This window comes from Lemur catta, chromosome 1 (assembly GCF_020740605.2).
Source record: "Lemur catta isolate mLemCat1 chromosome 1, mLemCat1.pri, whole genome shotgun sequence".
In the NCBI taxonomy this organism is placed as follows: Eukaryota; Metazoa; Chordata; class Mammalia; order Primates; family Lemuridae; genus Lemur; species Lemur catta.
This window is the reverse complement of record NC_059128.1, coordinates 104,529,132-104,540,037: the sequence shown is the minus strand read 5'-3', so window position 1 is coordinate 104,540,037 and position 10,906 is coordinate 104,529,132.

Below are 10,906 nucleotides of genomic sequence, written 5' to 3'. Positions count from 1 at the left end.
GACAGAGAGAGGACCGCGGGGATCTCCGTATCCCCGAATCCAAGAGGGTCCCTGGAGGTCTGGGAGCTGGGGGTAGTGAGGGGTGTGAGTGCAGCTAGAGTGAGCTGGCAGCCGGGCACAGGGAAGGATCTGCCCGTCCCCGTGGGGGCAAGCCTCTCTCTAGATCAGCGGAATAAGCCAATTTGTGCCGCCACCTCCCTCCCTCCAAGGAAGGGATCAGTGGGCTTTGTGTAAAGGGATTAAGGTGTTAGCCTGCTCAGCAGGGAGAAGGGCCCTTGGCTCTATGGCATTGTGGCCACGTTTCCATGTGTCCACGTGGCTATGTGGGCTGCTGTAGGCCCCGACTCACGGGCAGCAGGGATTACGGCTGGAGATAGGAGCTGCGGGCACCTGGAAGGCAGGTGTGTGGGCCGTGCTGCCTGTGCCTACTGAGGATCCCAAGGAGGGGGCTTTAGGCTTGCGGTGAGTAGGGGGAAGTGGGCAGGGAAAGACCTGAGCCCAGGTGGGAGTGACACTGGGGTCTGGTGGATATCCTAAGCCAAAGGAGGACCAGACCATACTGCCACTTCACAGACAGGCACCTCAAGCTCAGAGAAGACACCTCTTGCCAACTATCACATAGCAAGTCCCCAGCAGGGCTGGGACGAGGACGCAGGCTTCTGGTCCAGGGCTCAGTCACTGATTGCTGCGGCCGAGCCTGGCCCGTTCCCTCCCCGCAGGGCGTCTGGCTCCTGCCTTCCCACTCCAGGAGAAGGCCCTGCTGAGGGGAGCCTGGGGCGGGACACTTCCCAAGGGCCTTTTCACGTGGACAGAGATGAGTGGGAGGGTGGGGCCGGTCTCAGCTAGAGCCCACGGGGGGATTCCAACAGGTCTGGACATGTGCCATGGGCCATCAAGGCCACCCATAGGAGTCTCTTTGGATGACGGTCCTTTGCTACACGACAGGTGGGCTTTTTACAGCCCCTCAGAAGAGCAACCTGGCATGGGGGGGGTGGGTCATCTGGGTCTGTCTGGTGCGTGATTGTCCCTTGACCAGTCTCAGGGACACGTGTCCAAGCCCTGTCTAGAGAGGGGCCGGGGCAGAAGGAGGCTTGGACCCCAGCCAGTGAGGCTTTGAGTCCTGGGTGGGCTGTGGGTCCCAGGAGAGAGAGGCCTGCACCCATCTGGCCGACCCAGCATGGCTTTAGCACAGTGCGGATGACAGGGAACCCGTGTAACTTTGGGGGAAGTGGGATAGAGGACGTCATAAAGGGCCCAGAGAGGGAGAGGAACGAGTCCTGCAAGTCTGCCACTCCCTGTCCCCCCTTCACTTCCCTCCACCTGCCAGGAGACAGACCCACGCCAGGGCCCTGGTCAGCCCTGGAGAAAAGCTGGGGCAGGGCGGTGGGGGTTGGGGTCGGGAGAGACTGGCCCACCCTACACTGCCCTCCACAGCCCAGCCTGGCTGGCACCGGCCAGGGCCTGCCTGAGCCGCCCCCAGGCCCCAGGCTCAGACCCTGCAGCTGCAGAGCGCCACTCTCCGCCCCTGCCAGGGGGGCCTGGGAAGAGTATGTGGAGGGGGACGGGGAGGCCAGGCTAAAATGCCACGTGGGTCCCCCCATAGACGGCCCCTTCCTTTTCCCCTCCTTCAGCTGACCACCTGTGCCGTGTTCTAGAATCAAACTCTCAGCCCCCGGGAAGGACCTCAGAAAGCAGCTGGTGTGCCGTGTCCATTGTCTGGATGGGACAGTGAGGCCCAGGAAGGGATGGGATTTGCCCTACCCAGGGAGTTAGCATCGGGGCTAGGACCACAGCCCCTCCTGGGGCCCAGCCTGCTCCCCCTGCCCCTGGCACTTGTCAGCACAGCGCAGAGCACAGCCTTTTCTCTGATCTGAGCAGGGCAGCGAGGCAGCCGGCTCCTCCCTGGGGGCTCCGGGCCAGTCCAGACAGGCTCGGCAGGAATCCGCTCTGGTCAGAGCCGCCTTCCTGAGAGCTGCCTCAGGCTGGGCCCAGGGCCTCGAGGTCCCGGGGACATCGCTTTCTGTTTACTTTCTGCCTGGCTTCTGCACGCACTGTGGTTTCCACTTGGAAGGGCTGCAGTGGGAACGGCGGGGCCTGCTCTGGGGGCCGGGCTGCGTCTGTGGGAAAGTCTGAGTTCTGCAGCCGCCCTGCAGCGGACGCGGGGAGTTGGCAGCCCTGTCCCCGAGTTCCCAGGCGTGGGCTGGAGGCTCAGCTCTGGCTTCTCCAGCCTCTACCTGGGCTGGTTTAGAGTGAGCAGGTGGCCAGATCCCCTAGGGTGCGAGCCAGAGGGATCTTCTAGTCCAGACTCACGGTCCCTTGTTTCACAGACGGGGAGACTGAGGGCAGAGGGGGGCAGGAACTAGTCCAAGGCCACTCCTAGCCCATGTAGCGCTGGGACTGGAATGAAGCCATCTGGTTCCCAGCTCAAGGCTTAAAATCCCCTCATCCCTTTGGGTTCTCTGGGGTGGGGGGTGGATACCCAGGGAGGCCCAAAGCCCCGCGTTTCCCATGACTTTGGGCTGGGGCAGGGTGCATGGAATGGATGGGGCCTGGCCACGGCCCAGGCTCTGAGCACAGGGCAGTTGGGAAGGGGACGCCCCCTGCTCTTGTTCTCCCTGGGGTCCCCTTGGTGGCCTGGCTGCTGGAGGAGCCCAGTCAGTCCCTGAGAACCTGACCTGCTGCTGAGGGGGCTTCAAGACTCCTCCCCATTCTGGCTCTGCTGTGCCCAGGTCTGGGAACCCGAACTTGGGTTCGAATTCCAGCTCCCCTGCCTACTGGCTGAGCAACCTCAGACAAGTCATCCCAGTTCCCTGTGCCTCAGTTTCCCAGTCTGTAAACAGATTTATCCCCTCTTCCAGAAGGCAGTGGGAGCAGAAGTGCAGTATGGGCTGTAACATGCTCAGCGCACACATGGGAGCCGAGGCTGTTGGCCGTCGACCTGCTCAAAGCAGCCCCTGGGATGGGGCTGAGGTCCCAGCTTGCCTAGACAGGCCTGCGCCACCGGGGCTGTGGCAGTGGCCCTGGGGAGGGCGGCGGAGGCCCTGAGCCCTCCTCGGAGAATCCCTGTCCTCCCTAGGGAGTGCTGAGGCCGTGTTTTGGGGTGTGGGCTGGCCCGGTGGGTGGCCCCACTTCGCAAGGCCCACGCTATTGCTGTGGCCCTGCACCCGCTGTGAGGGGAGCGGATGATTGAGCCATCTCTCAGGGAGATGACCCTGATTTTTATTAATCTGCAGGACAAAGAAAGCGGAGCGGTCCTGCCCAGCAGACTGAGAGGGAGATGAGAGGAAGGGGAAGTCGTTTATCTTCCCAGCCTTTCCACTCGGGAGAGTGTTCTGGCATGTGCAGGGCCGGAGAAGCCAATTCGAAGCCTCCTGGAGGAGGAGGAGGTCTCTGCTGCTGCCGTCCCTGGCTTTGCTGGTCCCCTCTGGCCACCTGCCTCTTTAATCCATTTAACGCCTCTTCATCGCTGTTTCTCCGCAGCTCAGGCTCCCAGGGCCTCCGTGATGGCCAGGGTCTTGGCAGCCCCTGGGCTGTTCCCTGGGAGGGGGACAGGCTTCAAGGTCAGGCTGCTGCCGGCTGACCTTGAAAGCCTCTCCAGGCAAGCCCCTGACAGTGCTCCACTCTGCAAGCTCACTGAACTCCATCACATTAAAAAGCTGTTAAAAGCACCTGTCTGGTTGGCTGCCTCCAAGCCCCGCGATCAATGGCGAGGAGGCAGCCTCTGTTCAGGGACGAGCCCCTGCTAGGGACGCGGGTCTGACCTGGGGACCCAGGCCCCAGGTACCGCCTGGCAGCTTCCCACCCATCCACTCTCCCTCAAGGGACAGCAGTGGGAGGAACACAAAACAGTCAGGGTGGGGAGGTTGTGCACTGCACGTCTCTGTGAAAGGCGCCCCCTACAGTTGTGCGGGATCAACCTGCACAGCGGTAGTTATTACCCTGAGTCATATTAGCCTAAGTGCTTTAGGTAGGTGAACTCATTTAATCTTTGAAGCAACCCAGTAAAGAAGGGCTATCATTGACCTCATGTCGCAGCTGGGCCCTGGGAGGTGGCACTCGGCTCCCTGAGCATTTGCAATCAGGTTGGAGATGGGGGAGGCAGGGCAGGTGGTGAGCGCTGTCCCCAGCCTCTCTCAGGACCTGCCTGGGCCTCAGGCAGTTGGACCACTAAGAAAGACCCAGGTTGACAGGGTCGGGACTTTGATGAGCCAGGCAGGAGGAAGCAGGAAGACTGCAGTCTGAGAGCGTATTCTCCAGCTCCGGTTCATGCAACAGTCCCTCAAGGAAGGCAGGGAAAGGATCATTCACCCGTTTTGCAGATGAGGAAACTGAGGCTCAGGGAGGTGACAGAGCACACGGAGCCAGGAAGTGAAAGCCAGGATTTGAATCTACTCTGCCATATAGCAGATCCGTGGGGAGGTATCGTACTCCGGGAAGCAGCCGGGGTGGAGATGATAATCATAATAACAAAGGAATGATAATAGCTAACATTCTTTGGAGCACTTACTAGGGGCCAGAACTATGCTAAACAATTTTCATGGATCCTCTCATTTTGGAGCATAAGTAGCAGTGTAACCGTTATTTTTGTTTGTTGTTGGTATCGAGAAGCGCAACCCTGCTTTTGAGAAGGGAGGCTTGCTCTCAGCGAAGGTGGTACTCTTGCTGAGGCTCTATCCCACACCACCTGGGCATCATCCGTGTCAAACCTGGGCAGGTGCCACCCAGACCTGGCTGAAGTTGGCTGGGGCAGGGTGAGTGGATATCCAGGGATTGTTCTAGAAGAATTGTATTCCCTGTGCTTGTGCCCTCTATGGGCCTTAGTATCCCCACCTTTGGGTCCTCTCACCTCTAATGTCTTTGAGCCCATGATCTGAGCCATTCCCTGGAGTTAGATGCCTGAAGCTGAGCAAAGGCTGGAGTCCCTGCAGGAGCAGAGAAGGACTTGGCAGAGGAGTGGAGGCTGCCGGGGGTGAGAAGATGGCACAGGCCAAGTAAATGAGGAGAACCCCAGGGCAGGAGCAGAGCCTTCTGCAGGTGAGTGCTCATGCAGGGCAGCTCGCGGGGGGAGCTCAGGGTTCCTTGGCAGCCCCACCCTCAGCAAGCCCTGAGTCTCTGCAGCGCTGATCCCTGCCCCAGGGCCGACATAATATCAAATCAATGAAGGCAGTAACGAGAACAATGATGAGGGAAGAGGGACCAGATTTCCAGCCACGTCGCCCCTCCTTCTGGGCCTTAGTTTCCCCTTCATGAACAGAAGGAGCCAGCCCTTGGGTCATTTGAGGGATTTTCATCTCGGGCTGGCAGCAGGTGCAGGAGAGGTAAGGGAGGTCCCTCCCCTGCCCCAGGTCTGTGATTGGTGGTGCCTCCTCCTCCCTTCCCCTCCTGTCCCTCTCTCCCCCTCCCTTCTTTCTGTCCCTTCCCTCCCTTCCCCTCCCTTCCCCTCCCTTCCCCTGTCTTCCCCTCCCACTCTTTCACAGCCCCCAGCGTGCTGTGCAGTTATTAGTTTAGGTTCATTTAAAATCGGCTTAGCAACCCCACACCCCTGGAACCTGGAAGCTTAAAGCACAAGATGTCTGGCAAATGGAAATTCAATTGCTTTAATATAGAGACTATTTTGCTGCTCCAGTCAAACTGGAGCCTCTTATTAAGAATCTGATGGAATTTCTAAACAGGGAGAGAGGCCCCAAGGAGGGGGCATCGCCCATCACACACCAACATTGCTCTTGACATATTTATGGCTCCAATAAAATCTCCCATCTGGTATATTTTAAAATAAAATTGAAAATTTATCACTTTCCCTGAGTTGGTTTGTCATTCTCCCCAGGAGGAGATAGCCAGCCTGAGATTACAGGCGGCAGCAAGAGGCGGGCAGAGAGGTTAGGCTGGGCTCTGATTTAAATTTCAATACCTTCCCCATTACAGCTGTCTGGGCTGGGAAAATTACTAGGGGGAAGCAGGCCGTGAGCTCCTCCTAGTTCTCTAACATCTTCTTGGCTCTGCCTGCTGGGGTCCGCAGGTTTGCTTGTCCTCGCCCCTGCTTGGCGAGGTCTGGATGAACCACAACCGGGGATTTGTGGGGGAAAGCCCTGTCCTCTGCAGTGACAGTGCCCCTGGCCTGGGAGTCAGCATCACCCATTCGCACCTCTCTGGAGCCCAGTGAGCACCTTTGGGGACCGACAGATGGTTCAAAGGGCCCCTCTGGTTATCAGAACTCTCAGAGATCAAGATCAGAGCCTAGACTCAAGGGAGATCAAGGTTCAGCCTGTAACCCACATTAGGGTTCAATCTAAAACTAAGATCAGAACTTGAACTCAGTCCAGGATCAAGGCTCAGCCTGTAACCAAGGTCAGGGGTCATACTCAGGCTGCAATCAGGGTTCATTCAATTGACAAAAACAGAGCTCTGACCTCATCATCACAGAAGTCAGTTCATATCTCTGAGCCTCAGTCTCTCCTTCAGTCAAATGTGGAGATGGGTATTGCCCTGCACGCTGCACAAAGCTATTTAGAAAAATAAGTGAAAACAAGAGTAATTTTCATTTCTGTAACAGTTTACAGCTTATAAAATGCTTGCAGATACTTTATCTTATTTGATCCTCATGATAACCACTATTTTAAAGAATACAGGCTCAGAGAGGTTAGGAAGCTTATCCAAAGCCACACAGCCTTCCTTCCACACAGGCAAGGAAGTAGAGGTTGGGGGCAGCTCTTCCTGACTCCAACGAATTCCTAGAATATAGTAACACAAAGAAGCAGTGACTGAGACTTCACTTGTGTCCCCAGCACTCATGCTCCCCCTTTTCTGTGGTAACAGAACCTTATTCTATCTATGGGGGAGGGGGGAAAAGACTACATTTCCCAGGTTCCGTTGCAGCCAGGGGTGGTCAATGAGGTATGAGCAGGAGAACTGGGGTGAGACTCCTGGGAGAGTTCTGTAATAGGGAGGCAGGCAGAGAGCATGTGCTGTCCCCCTTCCTCTTCCTCTCATGCTTGCTGCCTGGAATGCAGATGGGACAGAGCCCAGCAGCCCTTTTGGACCACGAGGTGACACTAAAGAGAGACAGCAGTGCTAAGGATGATGAACCCCAAAGGGAGAAGGCACTTGGGACATTGATGGCACGGTGGAGCCACCCCGCAACCCTGGGCTGCCGACCTCCAGCTATGGGGGAGTAAAAGACACAGCTAGTGTGTTTAGGCTGCTATGGTTGGACCTCTGGTACCTGCAGGCAAACGCAATGTCTAACTGATTCAAAGTGTTACCTTGGAAAAAAGTACGGTCACATAAGCTTGGGAAATACCGAGGTAAACAGAATCTTTCTTGCAGGACTTCCCAAAGCCTTTAAATGCTAGTGAGTCCTGGGAGCCACCAAGCAGGGATGTACCATGCCACATTTTGCAAGCTCCCCTGGTGTGGCTGGTGTGGCACACTGTGCGTGTGTGTGTGTGTGTGTGTGTGTGCGTGCGTGCGTGCGTGCGTGCGTGCGTGTGTGTGTGTGTGTGAGAGAGAGAGAGAGAGAGAGAGCGTGCATGGCTGTGGGTCTGGGTGCTGGGGGACTACTTCCTGATGTCCAACAGGGGCTGGAAAGTACTTTGCTCAGTGCTATCATTATTAAAACAAGTGAAGTCACTGGCTCTTTCTTTTCTGATTTTCTTTACCTTCAGCTAGTTACGGTTCCAGCTCCTGAATGTCTAAGGGATTTAGGGCCAAGCAAGGGCCAACTGGGGAGGATACTTGGAGAGCTGTCTGGGGTAAGAGGGCCTCCTTGTGGCTGCCGGGAGCTATCGTAGACTGGGGCTTGGCCCTCAGGTGTGGGGGCTGCTACAGGGGGCAGTGCGCCCTGGCCTGGCATACCATGTGCAGGGCATTAGCAATCCCATCCCTCCCCTTCCCCCGCCCTCGAGGCACAGAGAGAAATGGAGGCACAGAGAACAGAAAGGGCTAAGCCAGGTCCACAGAAAGAGTGGGTGGCAGAACGGGATCTGGAGCCAGCTGTCCTAGCACCTGGGCCAGGGCTCTCCCCAGTCTTCCTCTGCCCCTCAGTTTTCTGGAAGACTCTGGCTGAGTCATATGCCTGACACCCAGCTTCTCCCTCCGTGGCAGTGGCTGCCTTTTGGTCCTCTCTGGGGGTCCCATTGCAGGCTACACAATCTTGACACACCCTTTCAACACCATTTTAAGAGACTCAGAGCAGTGACAGAGGCCCCTGCTGCCTGGCTGGGTCATTATCGCATCGCTACTGGGGGGACTGTTTACTGCCTTGCGAAGCAAAGGGGTGAAGTCTCCCACTGCTTCTTAAATAAGAGTCCTCAGAGCACGGCCATAGCTGAGGGTGGTTAGTCACCAGCCTGTGCCCAGGACGAGGCAGGGACCCCAGCATGGCAGCCCAGGTGGAGGGGGTAAGGTGGGGGCACGTGGTGTCTAGAATTCCAGGCTGAGGATGGGGGCTGGGGGCTCTCTCGCCTCCCGTTCCATCGTGGCTGCATCCAGTCCACTCCCCCCAAGTCTCTACCTGTGCAACGGGGAATTGAATCAGGCCCAAGAACCTGTCCTGTGCCAGAATTCTAAGGTTCTGCTTTTTAAGGCGCTTGTAGGGAATTGATTGTAAGGAATTGAGGGCAGAACAGAAAGATGGGAACTCCCCAAGGGCAGGAAACATGCTTCTTCTCGCTAGCCCAGCACCTGACCCCTGACGGCTGGTGGAAGAACCCATCCCAGACAGGGGGGGCCTGGCAGGGGTGAGGGGAGAGAAAGGAGCCTCAGTAGGAACCGGAAGGGAGGGGACGGGGTAGGGGAAAACAGAAGCCTGAGACCCCTCTGAAGAAAACCCAATGTCAAAACTTAAAACAAGGGCTTCATAAACCAAGAAATGAGCCTTTGACTTAGGAGGTGAAGGATCATTTAAATGGCAACCCCCCTCGTGCCTGCAGGGGCTTGTTTATAGAACAGGAGCTGAGAGTGCAGGTGGTCCCACACAGAGGACTGGAAGCTTTTCTTTTCAAAACTCCCGAAGACTCATCTGCAATGCAGATGAGGCATCTAAGAAACAAGAATGAAAACAGGGTTTGATTTTCACAAAGGCCAACTCAGAGGCACACTTCCTGTCCAGCCCAGGGCCCAGCATCTGTGTGTGTGAGGCGTCTGTCCCCAGCTGGGGTGGGGGTGGGGGCCTGCACGGCCCTGCCAAGGTCAGGGGGATGTGCACGTGTTCCCATATGTGAACTAACTGCACACGCACGTACACACATACTTACTCAGACCTTTGGCAGAGTCAGTTTGGATTTGGTCATTATGGAAGGTCCAGTCTGTGCCTAGATCTGGGTTCAAAAAGTTCATTTACTCTGCACAGCTATTGAGCACCTACTACGAGCGTGGAGAGCTGGGGATACCATAATGAATAAGAGGTAACTCCTAAAAGAACACATAGGCCAGTCGGGGAGACAGGTAAACAGATAAAAACCTTAGAGAACGGAGCATTATGGTGATGTGTAGCCCAGGTCTGGGAGGTCAGGGAAGGCTTCCTGAAAGAGGTGTGACCTTGGAGCTGTGCACTATTCAATATGGTAGCCACTCACCAGATTTAAGTTAATTAAGAAATTAAAAATTCAGTTCCTCAGTCACACCGGCCACGTTCCAAGGGGCTATCCATGTTGGATAGTGCAGAGACAGCATTTCCATGGTCACAGGAAAGTCTACTGGATGGCACTGAGGGTGCACAGACCCCTCAGGTGAGGGCCATGGAGAGGTTTGCCAAGTCCAGGCAGCAGCTTGTGCAAAGGCCTTTAAGTGAAATGCAGCCTGCCGGGGGCTCCGATCAAGCACAGGTGTGAGGAGGAGAGAGCAACCGACAAAGGAAACTAGGGAGGAGGGAAGAGCTCGAATGGTAGCCAAAGGCTCTGCGTGTGTTGGCAGGGAGCTGGGATTTGGGCCTGAACGTTTCAGGAGCCTTTGGAAGGGCTTCAGCAGGGAGTGGCAAGGTCAGGTTTCGTGCAGAGGAGCTGCTTGCAGAACAGACTAGAGGGGCGAGAGCCTGGAGGACTGGACCCCACAGGGAGGGAGCAGTCGCCAGCCTCCAGGTGAGAGCCAGGTGCCAGGAGGGCCCTGACCTGGGAGTTTAGCTGAGAGGACCTGGAGGTGAATTGGCCGTGGGCGGGCACCAGAGAGAGGGGCTTCTGGCTTCTGCCAGGGGTGGGCTGGGGCCACGCTTTGTGGAGAGGAGAGGGAAGCTGGGGGTGGCATGGGTGGTGGGGGGAGGGGAGGAGCTCAGCTGGGGCTGTGCCTGGTGTAAGGGGAGAGGGAGACCCCTGAGCTGGGCAGGTAGGGGAGGGCACCCGGCCCTCTGGGGGAAAGTGGGGCTGGAGCTGCTGACTGGCTGGTGGGCAGCAAATGGATGGGATGCAAGTCCTACAGGGGCCAGGTCTCAAGGGCGTCCTCAGCGGGACCCCACTGGAGCCCTGGGAAGCACAGGCGAGCTAGTTGCCAACAGAGAAGGAGCCGGGGAGGCCAGAGTGCCAGAGAGGAGTGAGGGAGACCAGATGCCCCTTGGAGGCGTCACCCATGTGGTCGTACTTCTGTCCCTTGGATGTGGGAGCTGTAGCTCTCAATCCAGGCAGGGCTCCCGCAGGAGACAGGGCAGGGTCTGGGCACTGAGGGGACAGGGCTCAGAGAGGAAGGGAACAGAAGTGGCCTTCGTTACAGCAATGACAGAGGCAAGCGGGCAGCTTGTATTTTCTAAAGATGGCTATGCCAATCTCCCCTGGCCTGCGGGCCCTTCTGCAGTGTGACCCCGTCACCTGCTCCTGGAGCTGAAGGTCTGTGCCCCTCCTCTTAAACCTGGGCAGGCTCATGCCTGCTTTGACCAATAGAATATGGCACAAGTGACATTCGGGGACTTCTGAAGTTGGGTCAT